Genomic DNA, 13344 nt, shown 5'->3' with positions numbered 1-13344 from the left:
CCTGACATTTTATTGTAAATATGCTCCAGGATGTGAACACCTCAATATTGGGCATGGAGGTAATAATGCAACTGCTGGAAGAGGTGAGGACTAAGGCTGGTGGCAGGAGGCACACCCACCAGAAGGGAAGAGACATCTAATGGAAGGGGAATGACGGATCACCTGTAACTTTTATATGATGTCATTTGATTGACAGCATGAATACCCTTATTGTGGTACATTTTCCAGGCCTGTTGGTGTGGACATTTTATCTGGGTCATAGTATTTGGCTGCTTTTGCTCTGGACTGAGCTAGGTGTGTCATAGTTGGAAAGGAGGCTGCAACTTTAACCTAAGGTACATCTGTCGACTGACAGCTTGTAAAATGACTGAGATGCCTGGACAGTGCTGTAGTTTGTTCCAGTGCTCGAACCACCTTTGTATCTGACCAGTGTAATCTTCACCCTCTCTCTTTCATAAGAAATTGGTTCGGCGATTTTGCTACAAATACACTTAAAACTAAAAATACAACGATCGCATTCAGGACAGACACCAAAATCTGTCTTAATCTGTAATGCCGAGTTCGTGTGTCTGATTATCTCACCACAGCGACAAGAAACTACTGTAAACGAACTTGGTAAACATTGTTATAGAGTTTATGACAAACGTTTTCTTTTTGACTGGCTCCAAAAATGAACTTGTTTAGGTCTGGCATATGGACAGCTTTACTAATGTTCGCCTTCCTCATAATAAAAAAACGTGTAAATAAAAATACATAAATATATACAATGGTAGGGGGGATTTGGCCAACCTCTTTCTCAATTTGTCTCTTCAACTGTCATTAACACTTTGCTTTCACCCAATGCAGCATTTAGCATGGGGCAATAATACAACCCACTTTAGGCATTGGTGCTCTTGCACTGGAGTGATAGCATTCACCTCATCAAATGTACACATCAAAGTGCTAGGGGTGGTGGGCCAAAATAAATAAATGCATCTTTTTGCAAGTTTATCCCCTGATGACTGATGCTGCTGGCCTGCTAACCAGATGTCAGTGGCAGAGTTCTAACCCTATTCCAAGTCATTAAGTCCTGGCTTACTTATAAGTCCTCAGTATATGGCACCTCGGGTACCCAGGGCATGTAAGAGAGAGTTTTCATCCAGGGCTGTAGCACTGTTTTTGCCACACTGCATGTAACAGAGACAAAATGGACCCCAGCCTGCTACTTGAGATTGACAGGACAGGGTGTGACACTGCCAGTTCGACTTTGCCATAACACCCAATGGCAAAGCCTTAACTTCCCTTAAGTAATATATGTAAGTCTCCCCTAATGAAGGCCTTAAGAGTCCTATGGCAGGGAGCTGTATATTACTGAGTAGGACATATGATTTTCTCCATGTCTTAGCAGCAACACTTCCAAATTGTTGTTTTGCTGTGTAAGGGTTAGAGACCCCATTGGCTAACACAGGGTTGCCAGCTCGCTTCCCATCCCGACTAACTTCTGAATGGGTCCACAAAACCAAGTTAAGTAAGGTATCAAATTAATTGTGACATTAAATCCCAACCTGATGGCTAGGGCAGATTTAAAGGCACTATTAAAGTTAAGCAATTTTTAGACAGTTGCCACTCTGAACTTCAGCTTGTCCAGTGGCCTCACCAAGGCACTGACATAGGGATGGTTTTCTGACTGCCTGGGGGCAAATGTGAACGGCTCCCAGACCTGGGAACAAAAGCATGGCCCAGAGCGAGGTGTTACTACCTCTCCCAGGATGGCCTCTCAGGGTATCAGCCCAAAAGGCAGGCTTCAAAGGTGAAGCCACCTTTGAAGGGCTGCTGTAACAACATCCATGAGCATGATGCCTTTTGTTTCTGCAGACGCTTAGGAGACAGAGCCAAGGAGATGGAAACCAGTGACAGACCAGTTTTCCCGTGGACGTGTATCCCATTGGTAGCCACACCTCTAGGGTGGGCTACCCTGCTCCCGATGACCAAGTAAGGGTCATGCCATCTTGAAGGGGGCAAGAACAGGGGACTCTGGGATAGCCAGGAACCACACATCCCAGTAACATCGTCACTTGAGAGGAGAGGATCCAGCAGCTCATTGGCTAGTAAATGTGTGACTCCATCAGGGCACTTTCCTGGTATAAGAAGGCAACCCCTGGCACCCTGCCCCTCAGTCCACATTTGGAGAAGAAGAGAGGACTGAAGAAGGACTGCCTTACTGCTTTTTGGCTGCACAAAGAGAGGTTGCACCATCATGAAGAAAGCACATGCAGCACTTTTGCTAGCGAGATTGGGACTGGGCCTGCGGCTCCTGACACTGAGAAAAATCGATTTCACATCTTCATCAACAGCAGTGACTCCAAGGATCAGTTTGCTGATCTCCTGGAACCAGCTCCTTGAGAACAAGAGCTGAAAGAGCCCAATCTGACAAGTTGGTAGCTAGCATCCCTCAGCATCAGAAACATTCCATTGATTTATGTGGCATTTATGCTGTAGAGTTTGGAACTTGCTCTAAAAACACCGAAGTAACTGTCCAAAGCCTCCATACTAGCCCCCTGACCTCGTCCCTGTCAGATTTGGTCTCCCAACTCAGGTCGGAGTACCTGCACTAACTTTTCCAAACTATTGAAATGTTTACAAAGTTTGTGTTGACCAATGCTTGTTTGAGGTTGCATTTAAAAGTGATAAAACCTTATAAAATCTGTATCTCCAGAAGCCCTCAGTGGATTTTGATGACCAAGGTCTCTAAAAATTCATTAAAATACACTCTATTTTTCAAATTTTTGTCCTGTCTTTTTATTGGTGTGTGGTTTTCTTATTTTGTTGTTTGGTGCCATTAAATGCTTCACACTAAGGGACATATTATCAAGAACAGCATTAAGAATTTTCGCGGCTTTAGTGGCAGAAAACTGCCGCTAAAATAGCGATAATGGGCTTGATAATATGCCCTTGAGAATTCCAATAGAAGTCCATGTTCTGGTGTGAACATGGACTTCTATTGGAATTCCCCAGGGCATATGATCAAGCCCATTATCGCCCCTTTAGCGGCAGTATTCTGCTGCTAAACCGACGATAATTTTAACGCCCTCCTTGATAATATGCCCCTATGTTCCTTTGCCAAGTCTTACTGTGCGCAGCCACAGCTACCAAGGGTTGAGCTACGGTTAAGTAAACAATACTGACAGGACCCAAGATGGTATCTGTGAGTGTACTTCACCATAAGGCCTCACAGCCATATCATATACTACACCCAGATCTTCACAGCCAATACTGTACTTTGGAAATGCTCTTTTTTCCATGCTTTATCCTTTTTGGGATTTGTTTAGCCGTCCGTTTGTTTTGAAACTATAGCGTCAGGTTACAGTAATTTATCACCAATTATACATTTTCTCTGTGCCAATAACAATGTTTTTTTTCTTGTGATGTGTATTCAACTATACTTACCTACTTTACCTCTCCCTGTTTGGAGGTTCCTGCACTGTCCTACTCAAATTATATGCCTTATATATTTTTTAGGTTTTGCCTGCATCAGAGGATGTGCCCTTGCCCACGAGAGATCTAGTGTTGTACACTTTTTGGAATTTTCTAGTAGGTCCCTGATGCTGCACGTGTCCACAGTCCTTGTGAAGAACTGTGCAGCTGATCAAACTGTCAATGCATGTTTCTATTCCAAAGATTTTGGTTCTGACCATCGTGGATCCATGGGAAATCTCTGTTGTGGCCGTGCCTGCTAGGAGGAGTGGCATTAAGACTCCATAGGTGTAGATGCATGTCCTTATGGGTTATAGTCTCAGGTGAGGCCTTAACCGTGAAGCTGTTTCTAATTTATGACTCCCCAGTATCAATTACAGTGTTTATCACAGGGCTTTGTATTTGGATTTGGGGTGTGTTTGCTTTCTTTTGGATTAGAATGTGTGACTGAGATGAGAAATATGTGTCCTCTTCAACATCTTTTCTGAATTCAGCTATAGCCAATGAGGATAAGTTCCATTCTTACTCCTTGTGATCTTGTGCTATTGTGTGCAGTACCTTTGGCACTGAGATTGGGCCTTGGAAGCTTTTTCCTCTACATACTTATGCTAAGTGACTCGGATTTCAGCAGAGTATATTCTGCCTTCTGCTGGGCATGGAGGTGCTGAGTTGGTGTGCAGCACCACAATATCCACAGATATGGTAGTTTTGTGTAGGGTCTCTGCGAGCATGTGTGTGAGGATCTGTGCGTATTATAAGATATGGCTGTTGGGCCTTAGTGTGTAATACACTTGCCGAAACAGTCTTGGGTCCAGTCAGGCTCATTTGAAAATCTTAAGCTCAACCATGGGTAGCTATGGCTCTGAGCAGCAAGGCTTAGCAAAGGAACAATGTGTAAAGCATTTAACAGCACCAAACAATTAAAAAAGAAAGTCACACAACAAGAAAGAGACACAACAATTTATAAAAATAGAGCATATTTAATGAATTTTTAGACACCTTAATGACCAAAATCGACCGGAGGATTCCGGAGATATTTATTTTTTAAAGCATTTATAAACTTTGACACCAACCGCAAATAAGCATTGACAAGTCAAAACTTTGTCAACTTTTCAAAAGTTTGTAATCGTTTGTAACACTGTTTTCGGCAACTCCGACCCGGGTTGGGTGACCAAATCCAACAGGAAAGAGGTCCAGGAGATCTAAAAGAAATCTTTACACAGTTACCTGGCCACCACAGCATTTTTAGAGCAAGTTCCAATCTTTACAGGACAACCGCCACTGACTTCTATGGAGTGGTCCTGATGTGTAGCGATGCAGGATCAAAGATGCCCAATGGATGCTCCAGATGCTGTGCGCGCCACGGGGGTGAAGTTCAATTGAGTCCTCGATACACAGGTGAGTGGGGCCACACCTGCCATGAATCCCTGGGTCCCACAAAATCCTCTTTGCAGGGTTCAAAGCGCTGCCCAGACAGAACTATCATTCTTGCAACACAGCGATCATGGTGCAAACCTTTGGTGGAGGCTAGTGTCCCTTGGTGTGGACAAATCCAGTCACAACCAACACCCACGGCTCCAGCAGACTTTGGTGTAACTTTTGGTATTCTCCAAATTGTCTGTCGAAGTGCCCAGAAGCAACAAAACAGCTGCAGTGGCTACCAGAAATGCGGTTTGGGCTCTTCCAGCTATAATGTCCCCAGTGCCGTTCCGGAGGGCTAGCCAATTGACCCTTGTAGTCTATGCTTTGGATACTTCAAAGAAGAAAACCTCATCCTGGACGCCTCCCAGTCAGGCTTCCGCAGCAACCACAGCACCCAGACCGCTCTCCTCACCGCCACCGACGACATTCGCATTGTACTCGACCAGGGGCACACCGCGGCCCTCATCCTTCTAGACCTCTCCGTAGCCTTCAACACCGTTTCACATCGCACTCTACCATCCACGACGCAGGAAATCAAGGAGCCGCCCTCGGCTGGATCCAATCCTTCCTCTCTGGCAGAACCCAGAGGATCCGACTCCCTCCCTTCCTCTCTGAACCAACGGAAATCAACTGTGGAGTACTCCAGGGATCTTCTCTCAGCCCCACGCTCTTTAACATCTACATGGCCCCCCTCGCCGCCATCGTTAGACAGCATGGGCTCAGCATCGTGATCCTACGCCAACGACACCCAGTTCATCCTCACGCTCAGGAAGAGTCCCGAGAACACCAGACTCTGTCTCCAGGAAGGCATGAAGAACGTGGCAGCCTGGATGAAGGACAGCTGCCTGAAGCTAAACACAGAGAAGACCGAGGTCCTCATCCTCGGTCCCTGCACCTCCACCTGGGACAACACCTGGTGGCCCTCCGCCCTCAGGAGGCCACCCACCCCTACAGACCACGCTCGGAACCACCGCATCATCTTTGACTCCTCCCTCTCCATGAACCACCAGATCAACGCAGTCGCCTCCACCACTTTCAACTGCCTTCGCATCCCCTGTAAGACTTTCAAATGGATCCCGTCTGACTGCAGAAGGACCGTCACCCATGCACTCATTACCAGCAGACTAGACTACGGCAACGCCCTCTACACTGGAATCAACAAAACCCTCCTGAATAGACTCCAGACCATCCAAAACGCCGCAGCCAGACTCGTCCTTGGGACACCGCGCCATGAGCAAATGACCCAACACCTACGAGGCCTCCACTGGCTTCCCATCGAGAAGAGGTTCACTTTCAAACTCCTCACCATGCCTACAAATCTCTACACAACATTGGACCCAAATACCTCAATGAGAAAATGTCCTTCCACGTACCGAAGAGGAACCTCCGCTCCGCCGACCTCACCACGGAAGAGGTCCCCGCATCCGCAGACACAGAACCGGCGGGAGAGCTTTCTCCTACATCGCAGCCAAGACGTGGAACGAGCTCCCTGTGAACATCAGACACTCCCTGACCCTGCACACGTTCAGGAAGGACCTTAAGACATGGCTCTTTGACTGACTCCGGAGCCGCCCCCTCCCCCAGCACCTTGCGATCCTCATGGGTGGGTAGCGCGCTATGTAAACCCCTGATTGTTTGATTGATTGATTGATTGATTGATTGATTGATTGATTGGATTAGTCCTGCGAATCAACTTTTCCTCCAGCAAGGCACGCAGAGCAGCGATCATACTCTCCTAGCCCAAAGTGCAGCATGAGCGTCGCTCCGGCATCAAAGCCTCTTCTTGTGTGTTTCCAATGGGTGTAGAGTGGTCTTCTCGTTCTTGTTCCAAATCCAGCGAGTACTGAAGTCTCGGATGCCAGGGATGCCCATTATATCCCAGTAAAAGACCCTGAAGGGACAACACGGTCACTAGTCAATGTGCTAGTTCCAGTGATATGTGGCATCTGGCTGTCTCAGAGTGCAACTTGCATGCTACGAACAACATGGCAGAAGTCTTCCCCGAGTGTAAGGACCTTGGTAGCCCACCTCTGGGGATGTAGCTACCATGGGCTGCATGCCCACGGAAAACTGGTTCTTAAACCAGTTTTCCCTTCCCTGGCTCTGCCTTGTCTAGAGGAAACAAACGGGTTCCTGTACATGTAGTGTTGTTGCAGCGGCCCTGTAAAGGCAGCTTTACCTTTGATGCCTACCTTTTGGGCTATCACCCTTTGTAGCCAATCCTGTTTGAGGGAGTCACACCTACAGTGTGGAAGCAGCCTTTGTTCCTGGCCTGTTTCAGCCCTAGTGCCTCTGCAATGTCACTGGACCAGCTGGGCCAAGGAATTAAACTTCCGCAAAAGTGGCCAGGATTAAATTTGACATAAATGTCGACTGCATGATGGATTCGCATTTAATGTCCCCTTTAATTTGATACTGTACATAGCATGGCAAGGTAGCCTCTGTCAGGAGCTAGACACATTGGGATGCCTTTAACCCTGCAAATACCATATATGGCTACTTAACTGCCCTTAGCAAACACAAACACTTTAGGGTTTTGCTGTACAGACATATCAAAAATATACCTCTGTCTTAACAATATACAGCTCCTTGCCTTAGGGCTTTATAGGCCTGCCTTAGAAGAGACTTATATTGGGTTAAGGGACTTGTGTACATTGACACTTGTGCAATGACAGCTGAAAGTCGTGTTTTCACTTTGTCACACACAGAGTGGTACAAGTAGTGCTGCAGCTCCTGTGTGGACAGTCGGTCGTATATGCCCTGGGTACCATATATACGTATAAGTGACTTATAAATAAGTCAGTATATGCCGATTGGGGACACTCAATTTAACACTCCACTTGAAAAGGAAAGGACACTGTCACTGAGGTCGGGACAGCAGGCATCGGTGTACTCCCAAAGTCGAAAACCAGCTGACAGCAGTCCAAAATGGGGCAAAACGGGGGGGGGGGGGGGGGGGGCGGGAAAAAAACTGTTTTCTCTCAATGTGTACTCCTTTTTTAGATCTCTCTGCCTCTGAGTGCATCAATAGTTTCTGTTTTAATGATCGTGGCTTTCCCTGACTTCTTTTACAGATAGTTCTGAGGGTCAGACATTTGATAGCTTATCGAATCTCCCAAGTGTTAAGAAGGCTTCCATTGTCATCCTTGGCTCCTGGTATAATGAGGCTATGAAGCATAGATGATCCACACCCTGGGATGAGCTATGGTGCTGGTGCACTCATGCTTTGTGGTGTAGAAGCACTCAATGTACTTGTGTTCTTGGTGATGAGTTTGCCTGAGTTTGAACCACATAGTCCAGGTTTAGCTGCGGATTGAAGTGAGCCTCAAATGGCTTCCTGCTCTTCCTCACCTCCAGTGCTGGAGAGCTTTTGAAATAGCCCGTGGTTGGAAATATTTGGCATAGCCAGTGTTTCACATCATTGTATGTTTCTTTGGGCACGTTGAAGTAATTTTCCAACTGTGCCATCCAAATGTGCCAGTGTGGCACTGCTATGGTTCTCACTTTTCCCAGAGAGAAATACCCACCATTTGTTCACATTTTATATTTCTGAAAAGGCCCAGACATGATACTTAAACAAAACTCTAAATAAAATAGTTTGGCCTATCTGTCTTTATTTACTTTATCAGTCACAGGTCATGGAGGAAGATCTAAAACACATTTAAAGTGTTTTCTTCTTATAAGTACTGTTCTGTTTATAGTATGTACTGATAGGGGGAAAGAATACTGGCCTTTGACAGTGTGGGTATTTAAAATCTTAGGTGAAATCCGACTGACACTTCACATTACCCGACTGAAAGCACTTCTACCCAACTATTTACCACAGAATACATTTTTGGGGGGTGTAAATTACAACAAGCTCTCCATAGTAGGAGCATTGTACCATATTAGGGCTGTTTGATTCGCAGTGCAAATAATTCTAGCATATGTGCATTAACTCACTGAGCTCCCAGTAGCGACATTAGGGTGTGGAATAAACGAACCAATGCAAGGAGCGAGAAGTACTGTCAGCAAGGCACGCTATTGGACGTCAATCTGAGACCAGGCAGCAGTTCCCGCCTTCCTCATTCTGTCCCAACCAGTCTTTCTTCCTCCCCTGCCTAAGTACGTCTCCATAGCAACCGACATAAACAGAGGATGCTGCTTTCTGCATTGTCCGAGATAGGGGGAGAACTCAGCAGACAACTTTAAAACGTGCAGGCAGAACAGACCAGCAGAGGCTCACAACTCGAAAAGTTGTACAGACTTGGTTACAAAACTTTGCTGTGCAGCCCCTTAACCCGGCGATACACTTGCCCGTCGGAGATCAACTCATTCCTCTCAAAAGGCGCTAGATAGGTGAGTGTGAAACTTGCCCAGGGGAAAGAAGCACACACCCACCAAAAGGCGCTAGATAGGTGAGTGTGAAACTTGCCCAGAGAAAAGAAGCACACACCCTCCAAAAGGCGCTGGATACGTGAGTGTGAAACTTGCCCAGAGAAAAGAAGCACACACCCTCCAAAAGGCGCTAGATAGGTGAAGGTTAAGTATTCTGATGCTTTTTACAAAGTGCCACTGCTGTTCAGTGCCGAATTACTTCATCTCAGGGTCTTCAAAGCCATATTGGTTTACACGCCCCGTGGGTTAATCTACGTAGCTTGCTTCCTGGGGTTGCCCGGCTAATGAGATATTTAATTTGTGCCGGTGCTTGGAGGTGGTGGACACCGAATTTATATATGAGGATCGCCACTTATTTTTCTACATTAGACTTTGAACCAGAGAAAGGCAGAAATGGATACAAGGAGGATGAACAGAAAGATAGGCAATAATAGGCAACCATTGAGAAACCAGGGGTGAACTGGCACTGTCAAAACCAATAGGTCTGGCCTTGTGAAGCTCTTGGTATGGTTCTTTTTTTATTGCAAAGCATGTGCCACAAAAATAAAGGAAGAAATCAAGAAAACATGTCTTCCCCTAAATGCAGCAGCCATATGCATTCAGTAAAAAAAGTTAATTGAATAAAAAAATAACCATTGTATGTAATTGTAACAACAGTATATGTGCTTAGTAGGAGACTGTATTACTTAAAATAGGTATAGCAACCCATTTGCGTTTTAATGCCCATCACAGGAAAATAATCTTTTTGATTGCTCGAAGAAAAGATACCATTGGCTTTGAACTACTGTAACCTGAAAACGGAGCTTAAACACAAAGGGATGACTAAAATATGAAAGCTGAGAAAGAATAGAAAGAAAAAATAAACATTACCAAAGTCAAATGCTAACCCACCAGCCTGACACTATAGGGCACTGCCACTTCCCTATAGACAGACGTACATAAGTGATTACCATAAACGGCCAGTCACTGTGCAAGAGAGCCAGCTTCGGGCTAATGTGGTCTGGGGCTGAAAAAGGTTGGGCAACATTTTTATTACGCTGGAGTATTCAAGTAATTTTGGTAATTACTCATTACTTGTTTGACACACAGTTACCAAGAATTATGCAATTACGACCATTCACAAAATGATGGGTAATTTGTCACAAAAAAGCCTACTGCAGGAGCACAGAATCAACAAACTTGGCAAGCGCGAGCTGCTCCTTTCTGCTGATTGCTGCTGCTGTTTGTGTTCTTTTGCATTTACTGCTATTTTCTTTGCACAAAATGCATCCTCAGAACCAGAATGGACATCAGGGTTTTTTGTGCTAAGCAAATATAGCTAAATGCTGGGGAAAGTTCCTTGTGTAATTCTGTGTAAACTTTTGTAATTTGTTGTAATATCTCATAATTACGCTACAGTTATCTATCTATCTATCTATCTATCTATCTATCTATCTATCTATCTATCTATCTATCTAGTATATATATATATAGATCTATATATATGTATGTGTGTGTGTGTGTAATGAGAGAGCGGCAGCATGGATGTCAATTCACCAAAATGCCTGGGGTAGTGGAAGTGACTTCACATGCCCTTGACCTTCACTTTCACTTTCACTCACAGAGACATATGCTTACACATACACACATCCACACACACTCATATACACACACACACACACTGTGTGAGAAGCTGGGTTTATGTTGCAGTAACCCCCCCCACACTTTTTGCCAGAACTACTGATGCACTTTGACTTGATGTGCCCTGGGTCCCTGCCAATCAGGTTCCCAGGACCTGTGTTCTTTCGCCAAAACTGTACCACACCCAATTGGCACCCTGGTGACATGTCAGCCCCTGGTAAATGGTACCCCAAGTACCCAGGACACTGTGACCAGGGAAGGCGTCCAAGGGCTGTCTAAGTGCACTCTGCCTTTGAAGGCTGCGTGTTTTGGTGCAGAACAAAGTGAAGAGTCGGCATGGCACACATCTGTGTGTTCCAAGCCTACAACCCACTGCCCTGTCATAGATCAGCCACCCCTCTGGCTGGGTGCACTATACCAGTGGTGAGGGTACCCCTACAGTGTCTAAGTCAATTCTTAGATATTGTGAGTGCAGTGCTGCCATTAAGAGTATATGGTGCTGGGAGATTGTCATTACGACCTCCACAGCACCATAATTGCTACACTGAAAACTGAGAAGTTTGGTATCAAACTTCTCACTCAGCACATTAAACCCACACTGACGGCAGTTTGGGATGTAATGGAAAATGCACTCAGAGGGCATCTTAGAGATGACTGTTAAAAACCGACCAGCCTCTAGTGGGTTCCCTGACTGGTACACACCAGCCTGCCACCACAAGACATGTTTTCGGACCCCTGGGGTGGGAGCCATCGTTCCCAGAGCCCAGAAACAAAGTCTTTCCTGGGTGGAGGTGTTCACACCTCCCCCAGGCCAGGAAGAGCCATCTGTGGCAGGGGTGCTTCAAAGGCCTTGCAGCCTTTGTAATGTGACCCCCAGCCCGTCCTGCTATCAGGAGCTGGCCCCCTTCCTGTCTCCCCTCCTTTTCAGCTGGAAGACAGGCAGGAAAAATTTGCCAGCCCAGAAGGTGTGCCCACCTCTGCCAACCCCACCCCTCAGATGAGGGAGGCGAGGTGAAGCCCACCCTTTAGTGCCTGCCATCTTGCAGATGGCAGGCACTCCCCAATCAGAATTAGGGATTGTTCTCTCTCCCCCACGTGGGGTGAGCACACCAAGAGTGTAGTCATCCTAAGGTCAGTAGCCCATTGGTTACTGACGTCAAGAACACTTAAATTCCCCCTAAATACAGTATTTAGAGGGCAGCCCTGTACAAAGAAGGAAGATTCCCGCAACCTACGAAGAAGAAGGATGAAAGAAGACGCCAAGCAGATGAGACTGCAGAGAACAACTGACTTGGCCCCAGCCTTACCGGCCCATCTGCAGTTTCCAGAGATCCTGCACCAAAAGTCGTCTTGTCCTGCAGCCAGTGACCTCTAGAACCCCGGGAGGACTAACTGCCTTCAACAAAGACCAGATCTCCGGTGAACAGCAGCTCTGTTAAAAATAAAACTCCCAAAACAGACTCTGAGCCTGCTGAGTACAAAGAAACCCGACGCCTGGAACCAACACTGCACCCGTCCCCTACGGCCCAAGTTTGAGTGGCCCACCGATCCCAGCGAAGTCCCCCAGCGCTCCAGAGCCCAAGTCCACCGTGGGTTAACCCCTCCAGAATTCCCCGACGTTGCCTGCAGCCTCTGCACGGAGACCCCCCAACCGCAAGTGGCCCGGTATGGTGAAATCCGACCTCAAAAGATACACCTGCATCCAGCCGCCCTGCACCCTAGAGAAGAGAACCTGAGGTGCACCTACATCTCTGAGCCCACCAACTTACCTGCCCAGCTTTTGGTTCCTCCCGGAAGTCTTCCTGGACCGAGCCAGCAGCTGTAAACCAAAACCGAAAATCCCAATTGAAAACAACAGGGCACCCAACACCAAAACAGAGCACTGCACCCAGCCGCCCCTGCGCCGCTGCGGGTGCACTTTGTGTGCTAAACCTGATCCTCCTTTGTCCTGAGCCTAACACCACAAGCTTTGCTCCCACAACCCAGTGGCCTGCTCGTAAGCAGCCACCAACGGGAGGCCTCCTATCCCCCTTTGGATAACATTGGGCCTCAGCACTCTGCACTCGGCTGCCATAGTGCTGCTGAGGGTGTAAAAAGATTGCATTCTTGACCCTGGGGGAACCCCTGTTCCAATCCCAGAAGCTCAACCCCAAAGACCGATTACTTACCTGGTAACCGTTAACATAATTTCTCTCCATAGGAACCTATTGACTGATTTTCTCTGAAAAATGTCCTAAGTGTGGAGTTGATTTGTATGGAAACCTGAAAAATAACAATTGTGTAAAACTGATTTTAATTTCCTTTTCTCTAGGACATGTCCCAGTGTGATATCTAGGCATATCACACTGAGTAGAAAAAAAAGTAATCTAAAAAGCAACTAAAAGGTAATCTGTTCAGTAATTTCAATACCTTGACTTACCTGTATTTCAAACAACTGCATTCAAACTTGCATTCACTTGTAAACACTGCATA

General features: G+C 46.4%; 1 protein-coding gene across 1 annotated transcript in view; it reads left to right on the top strand.

Moving 5' to 3' along the window:
* Window positions 1–9048: 9048 nt before the first annotated feature.
* The window catches only part of LOC144775650 (nmrA-like family domain-containing protein 1), a 77839-nt gene continuing 73543 nt past the window's right edge, over window positions 9049–13344 (top strand). The window contains exon 1 of the mRNA XM_078659240.1: window positions 9049–9213. The gene's annotated coding sequence lies outside the window, so the exon portion shown is untranslated. The remainder of the gene's footprint in view (window positions 9214–13344) is intronic.

This window comes from Lissotriton helveticus, chromosome 1_1, assembly GCF_964261635.1.
Source record: "Lissotriton helveticus chromosome 1_1, aLisHel1.1, whole genome shotgun sequence".
Taxonomy (NCBI): Eukaryota; Metazoa; Chordata; class Amphibia; order Caudata; family Salamandridae; genus Lissotriton; species Lissotriton helveticus.
The sequence above is the reverse complement of the archived record's forward strand: the minus strand, read 5'-3'. Positions and strand labels throughout refer to the sequence as shown.